The 7,645-nt window shown below is 42.9% G+C and overlaps 1 protein-coding gene across 14 annotated transcripts in view; it reads left to right on the forward strand.

The window, feature by feature from the left end:
• The window catches only part of KCNJ15 (potassium inwardly rectifying channel subfamily J member 15), a 50,984-nt gene that overhangs the window by 27,974 nt on the left and 15,365 nt on the right, over positions 1-7,645 (forward strand). For 12 of the 14 annotated variants that reach the window (XM_024758223.1, XM_024758219.1, XM_024758221.1 and 9 more), the window contains one exon: positions 6,129-6,266. The gene's annotated coding sequence lies outside the window, so the exon portion shown is untranslated. The remainder of the gene's footprint in view (positions 1-6,128; positions 6,267-7,645) is intronic. The other 2 variants (XM_024758225.1, XM_024758232.1) reach the window with 1 other exon arrangement.

Genomic DNA, 7,645 nt, shown 5'->3' on the forward strand with positions numbered 1-7,645 from the left:
TCATTCATCACGGAGCAGGCTGCAGAATGGCTGGTGTCAAAGCTAAAATATAGGCGGGGCCAGTTCCTGAAGGTCTCACATACCATGTTCACAAGGTCAGGAGCTGAGGCTTTGGTTTGTAGATAATAAGGGGTCACTGGGCTGGGCAGCTGAGGAGTATTCAGGGAGAGCACAGAGGCTGCACTATGGGGGATGCTTTAGAGGGAGGGCAACTTGCTGGAATCACTGAAGAAAGGATGTGCATCTAAACCAAGGAAGTAGAAGTGGGAAGGGAGAGGTGACAGCTTCAAGGGATGTAGAGATAAACTAGGAGTAATTCAGTATCTTTCAGAGCCTGAGGGTCTACAGGAGCAGGGGAGCTGACCTAGACAGTGGATAATGAAGCTAACCTGTGGTCAATCAAATGGGACAACAGAATCATTTCTTGACTTACAGTGATGTTCTTGCAGGGGAGAGGGAGACCTGGGATGGAGATGCAAGGTCTGGGCTTCCTGAACAATAAAGGTGGCATCTCAAACCATGGGAGTGGATACGGGAGTGTGTTTAGTGAGAAGAAAATGATTTGGAGTATGGGGCCATGGGGGAACTATCATTTTAAGGAGATTATGGAAGAGGAGGAGTCTAAAATAAAACTGAAAAAGGGCCAGAAAAGTAGGGAGAAGTTGGGAGAAGACTGTAGTAACAGTCTGAAAGGCTACGGAAGTGTCAAGTAGGTGAGGAATGTGCCCACCTGCCCACTGGCTGCGCTGATGGAGAAGAGTGGTGGCAGAGGACTATTCCCCTGGGTTGAAGAGTCATCACATAGCCACCAAAGGCATGGAGGCAAAGCATCATTTCCTTCCTTCTTAAAGCTCTTCTCCATAGCCATCCATTCTGTTCCCCCAAGTTTGGCATTGTGATACAAGATATACACCTTGTCTCTCCCCACAACCCAAAGAGGGGCGTTTTGGCCTTTTTCATTTCATGACCTTTATCATCAATGATCAAGAGGAAACAAAGGATGGTGCACAGAACAAACAAGAGGGTCGTGCCCAGGTCTTTCAACCATGGTCCCGTTCCCAATTTCATCCCCCCAAAATTGGATCTCTCACCTGAAAATAGTGCTGAAGATAGATCCAGGATAAAACATTAAGAATTGACCAAGAAGTCTAAATTCAGGGGCCAGCTCATCTCAAGCGGACAACTTAAAGGCCTCTTGGAATTTCCTCGTCTGTCCTCTTGTCTCCATTTTCTTTGTTAATCTTGAACCTGTGCCCTTAGGTGTTGAGGTGGTTAGAGGCTGAGTCCTGTTGGGCTGCCTTACATTTGTGTGGAGAGCGGACCTAGAGTCAGAAGAAGCGTCTTTCTAATTCAGTTATACGCCACTTTTTGTTGACACCAGTTACACAGTGGAAAAGCTGTTAGATATTCAAAAATGCATTTGTAACCACTATTCCATAGTAAACCAGCTCAGAAATTAAGCTAAGGCATATGGTTCAAATTAGACCAAAGTTGTCTTTCAAAAGTTCTATGGGACACACAAACGTGAATTGCTGGGTAGACTTTGCAAATTAAGAGAATCATTTTATTTTTCAAAAATGTGTGTGTATGTGTGAATGTGTATATTCACTCACAAATATTCATTGGGGGCTATACGTATGTATTTTATTTCTTCTCTTCTTTTGGACAGAGAGCATTTGTAACCCACTGACTCCCAACATCAGGGTCCCATTAGGGTGAGGGTGTATGGATTTTGCCATTATTAGTCAGAAACTCCGGACTTAGTGCTCTGCCACTTAACGTTAGCACCCCAGGATCTTTGACCATTAGAAGTGGTCAAGACCTTGGTTTCCAGCAATGCTTCTCGTAAAGGAAGTTCTCAGATAGAAGCCAAACACTGGAAAAGAATTGCTGACGCCAGGACTGTTTTGTAAGACTGTACGGTGATTTATAAACAGTGGGGTTTTTTGGTTTGTTTGTTTGTTTTAATGAAGTTGGCTAGTGCCCTTGAACTTTCTCGCACAGGTAAAGCCGTGTGCCAGCATGCTCCTTGGAGGCCCCTTTCTCTGTGAGAGAAGTCAGGCTTCATGTCCCCACAGCTTCCTTTGCTTGGAATGAGTTACCTTCTCTCCTCTGCTCTCGAGCAGTGCTAGTTACGGCTATCTGTGGGAGTCACAAATAAACAGTTATTGGAACCACCTTCAGTGTTCCATGCTGTGCGGTTCAGATGAAGAACCAGGGCTGCAAAAGGCTGATTGCAATCCAAAGTGTAGCCACCTCCAGCCTCAGCATCACATCACCTGGGAGTTTTCTAGAAGTGCTGATTCTCAGACCTCAGTCCAGATCTTCTAAATCAGAATCTGCATTTTAACACAATCCCCAGGGAACCTGTCTGCACATTAAAGTTTAATAAACACTAGTCTAGAGCAGTGGATTAAAAAATGTACAGTCCCTCTCTGCGCGTGCGCGCGCCCACACACACACACACACGAACACTTTGGGACATACGTGCATCATATATAAATTTTTTGTCCTTTACTAATATATGATGTACATTTTAAAATATGCACAAAATGCAAACATTTAAAAGGATGAAGCAGAAGCTAAATGTGAATAGTTCTATTACTTTCTTATTGTACCCTCTTAGGTTATTGGGGTGCAATACTTTGGAGACCCCTGTTCTAAGGAAGCAAATAGAGAGCTAAAAGGAATCTTAGAACACTTTATATATGATGGTCAGGGTTCTTAAGGCCTCAGGGAACACAAAACATACATAGAAAGTAATTTGTTGGGCTAAATTGAATATATGTATGCCACCCATAGGTAAAGCCATATCCCCAGCATACGCATTTATATTTAGTGTTTATCAATTTCATCAGGTTGAGAAATGTAAAACCCATTTTTCTCTTCAAAGTAAGATGTTGTAGGATGTTCTTTGGGTTATGAATCAAAATAGGAAGTCTAAATCTTTGTTTTTTAGTTTAGTCATTCAAGTCAGTAACGTATTTGGTATCCTCTCTGACGCACCTAGCTTTGGACTAGCTTCCCCTCTGACCTAGAACATCATCACTTAAATGGGTGACATCAGTTACTAAATCTGGATGACTCTGTGTTCATGTGAACAGCATCTCTGACCACCCTGTTTCTTTCTTACCATGTAGCAGGCCTTGTGTTGGCATTGGGGTTAAAAGACAAATTGATCACCCCACAGAGCCTGGTTTAAGGAGAAAAAGAAGCTTCACAACAAATCATTACAGCAATACATAAGTCTTATCATGCAGTGTGGACAACTTGCAAAAGGCAGAAGAGAGGAGTAAGAAGAGCTTCCTCTGGAAGCTGAAGGAGGTGACATTTGAGTTGGGCCTTAAGGGATGAATAGGAGTTTGCCAGGCACAGAGAAGGAACTTGGGGGTAAAGGGACCTCCCTGAGCAAAGGCATTGGGCAGGAAACCTGCTTTATCAGCGTTCCTTTTGGGTGAGGTGCAAACTCTTCTAACTCAGTCAGTTAAATGAAATAATTTAAATTGACATGAAATAATAACCCTGAACGCTTACTGAACAGTAGGCTCTTGGGTTTGTAAAATCGAACGACTCTGAGAGTAAGTTATTTCATATGGTTTGGCCACGACAGTGTGTGGAAAGTTTCTCAGCAGAGCACAGTAAGTACTTCTCATTTACAGTAAAATCTGGAATGTTTGGGAAAGGTTTGTGCTAGGGAAATTGAATTTTCAGATTAACTGCATAAAAATGGAAAGTCTGGTTTTAAAAAACCTTACTAATTTTGTTTTCCTTTGAAGAGATAACTGCTGTTAACGTTTTAGAGACATTTCATTTTAATCTTACCTAGTGAGAGAAAAGCCGAGCACTTATCCTGCCTTTTCAGCTTTACATAATGCCGTTCCAAATTTCACCCCCCAAAAATTGGATCTCTCACCTGAAAATAGCGCTGAAGCTGGGGGGGGTGGCCATGCCACGCAGCAGGTGGGATCTTATTTCCCTGACCAGGGATCGAACCTGTGCCCCCTGCAGTGGAAGCGCCAAGTCTTAAACACTGGACCGCCAGGGAAGCCCCCCTTAATGCCTTTTTAAATTTTAACATTTTAGCACGTTGCCGTGACTTAAAGACTACATAATATTTCAGCTTATAAATATTTTGTACATTTTAAATCATTTCTATATTATTGATGATCCAAGTTGGTTTGGAGGTTTTAACATTACAACTAACGCAGAGAACGCTCTTACACATAATCCTGATGCATATTTCTTATTAGTTCTTAGAAGTACATTTACTGGGTCAAAGATTATGAATAATAAACAGTTTTAAACTTTAGTTATACATTGTCAAATTGCCTCCAAAACAGCTTGGCCAAATTACTCTATCGGAGGCCATGTATGAGGCCATTCGCCTCTGCATGCTTGTGGATACAGAATGTTGACGTGTCTTTTAAAACCTCTGATTATCTGATCAGTGAAAAGCTGTGTTTCTTGGACCCCTGGCTCCTTCTTATTCTCATTTGCCAATGTCTCCTGCTCTGCCTGGCCTTGGGGCTGCCCACGACTCAGTCTGGGGCTGCTTCTCCCACACCCTACGTCTAGGAGAATCTCATTCACTTACATATTTCACTTTCTATTTGTAGACTTAAACAGTAAAGGCATCCCTCCTGCCCAGCCCTCTCTTTTGAACATCAGACCCAACAGCACAGACCCCAGATCACATCTGAGGCAGCCCTAGTGCATTCCCTCGAACCTCACTCCCAAACTTGGATCCTGTTTCAGTATTGGGATTATGTACCAGAGTGAGTTCCACACTGATATAACATTAAGACATTCTAACAGCGTGGGTGTCTGATAACGGATGAGTGGGTGTTAGCTACAGAGGAAGTTCCAGTGTCCTTGGATTCAGTAACATACCCACATCCAATCCACCTCTTTTTCATGCCAGAAAGTCAGGAGTCATCTCGGAGACCCCGTCTGCCTCTCCACCCACGCCCCACCCACCTGTCAGAGCTGCCTACTGACTCTGTCTGGAACGTGAAACTCAGAGCCCCTGGCCCCTCTCAGCCCTTGTCCGCGCATCCCTAATTTTAGCTTGGATTACTGAAAGCACCTGATAGCCCGACTTCCAGCATCTACGTTAGCCTCTTTCCAATCCATTCCCCGTGTCATGTCACAGAAGATGACTTGAAAAGGCAAGTCTGATCCTACCTCTTCCTTGACTGAAACTCCAAGATGCTGCTCGTTCAGCTAAGATGGTGCTGATGTGTTCAAGGGCCCCACAGAGCCCTACATGGTGTGGCTCAGCCCTAAGCTCCTGTTCCACCCCCTCTACGCTCCCCAACTCAATACCCTTCCTCACGTCCCAGAAGGCAAGCTCCAGGCCTTTGCAAATGCCATGTAGCCCTGTGCCCAGAACACTCATCTCTCTCCCAGGCTGCCTCCTTACCTGCCAAGTGCTCGTCCTTCTTTATGTCTCCACCTTAATGCCACCTCCCCAAGGAAGTCTTCCTGGAACCCCAGGCTAGGAAATGTTGTACACCCCATGTTCTATTCTAATGATTTATTAAATACCTCTCTTCCCTGATCTATTGTAAACTACATGAAAGTGAGGACCAAGTCAGTCTTTCTCCCTGATGGATCTGCAGGCCCCTGCACACTGCAGCACATAGTAGGTGCTCAGTAAACTTTTGGTGTACAAATGAATGAACAATTGTTGAAATATCTTCAAGATTTTTTACCTTTTAATTTCTTTTTGAATTGTTTACTTATAAATGTTACTGTTTGGGGGGAAAAACAGTAATTTATTGACTTCTAAGAACTTTCTGTCATCTGTGGTAAATTTCCTTTGGGTAAGTCATATTTTGTGCGTTTTGTTTATTGTAAACACATAACAATAACAGCTAACTCTTATATAATTATTAGTGTGAACAGGCAGAGTTTTATGGTGCTTTATATGTTTTAACCTCACACCACCCACCCTATGAGTGGGCATGATTATTAGCACTAGTTTGCAGAGGATGAAACTGAATCTCAGAGGGGTTAAGTAAGTAGTTGAAAGACACACAGCAATTCGTAACAGAAGCAGAACACTGTACTCTTAACCTTTACACTACGCTGCCTCTGAAGAAGTGTTTAATTTTTTTTTTTTTAAGTTCAGAGGAGGTAATATTCAACCTGCCCTTTGAAGAACAGGTGGAATTTGACGGAGAAGTAAACAGCAGGACGAGCACCCTCAGGAAGGAGCAGCTGCTGGTCATGGAGCCATGAACACATTGAGCAGTCGGGAAAAGGTAAGTACACACCAGGCTAAATCCTGGAGGCAACAAAGATGAAGAGGGTGCGAGAGCCAGGGCTTAGAAGGGCCTTTTGCTTTGCAAAGGGGATGAGGATTTATCCTGTCAGCAGTAGAGGCTGCTGGAGGACTTATAAAGGGAGCTGTTGTCTGCATTACTCTGTAGATGAGTATGCTTTCTTTTTCCTGGTAAGAGATACGATGAAATCATGGTAATACAAAGTTGCATGCAACCGAATAGTGTCTTAACTGTAAAAATCCAGGTTCACAGTTCTGAGAAATGCAGCCCATGAGGCTGTGAAGACAGATAATTACGTGTGTACCTGAGCTGCTATCTCCTCCTTTGTTTCCATGTAAGAAACTGTACCATCATGTCCAGAGGAGGGCGTGTTGGACTGTCTCCCCATGGGTATCATTGCTCCAATGACATGAACACCAAGGGAGTGGTGACTGCCAACACTAGTGCCCCCAGTGGTGTCCTAGTGGAAAGGGAGTTAATTGCAATTCTGTGAAATATCTCAACTACTCTTCCAGAAGTAACAGCATCTTTGTTATCAGTGGCAAGGGAGTGTTTGTAGGGAAATCAACCAAGAAGGATTCAATAGGTTGGCCCGATTTCTGTGACGTTATCAGAATTACTGTATGTAGAAGCCTCACTCACAGCAGGGTTTACACACAGGTGCACGGAGCCTGGAGCGATTCGGGGTAGAATCAGGAGTGCCCATGTCCTAGGATGGTGGGGAGGGGTGGGGGAAGAGGAATTGTTTTTTCTCAATCACCTCTTAGGCTATTTTTTTTTTTTTACTATGAATGTGTAACACACCACCATCATTTTAGCCTCAACTGTGACTGTGTCATAGTAGAAGTCACAGTATTCCAACATGTAGTTGCTTCAGAGATTTTGAAATAACATTTCTGCTCACCACCCTTTCAAGACGCTAGCTCTTCTTAATTAATACTTGAAAACAGAGCACAATTTTGTTTTAAAAATATTTTAATGAGTGCATTTTAATATTATCGGTGTCTTTTGTAGTCATATTTATTTTATTCTTATCTATTTAAACACATTCTGAGAAAGCAATCTTAGGTCTTACCTGTCTGCCAGAAAGAGCTATAACACAAAGATGGTTAAAAATCCCTGAGCTACACAGAGAACAGACTTGTGGTTGCCAAGTGGGAAGGGGGTGGGGGAGGGATGGAGTGGGAGTTTGAGATTAGCAGATGCAAACTATTATGTGTAGAACTTATAAAGAGTGAGGTCCTACTGTACAGCGCAGTAAACTGTATTCAGTATCCTGTGATAAACCATAATGGAAAAGAATATGAAAAATAATGTATATATATATATATATATATATATATATATATATACGTATA

Source organism: Neophocaena asiaeorientalis, unplaced genomic scaffold (genome assembly GCF_003031525.2).
Source record: "Neophocaena asiaeorientalis asiaeorientalis breed wild unplaced genomic scaffold, Neophocaena_asiaeorientalis_V1.1 scaffold45, whole genome shotgun sequence".
NCBI lineage: Eukaryota > Metazoa > Chordata > Mammalia > Artiodactyla > Phocoenidae > Neophocaena > Neophocaena asiaeorientalis.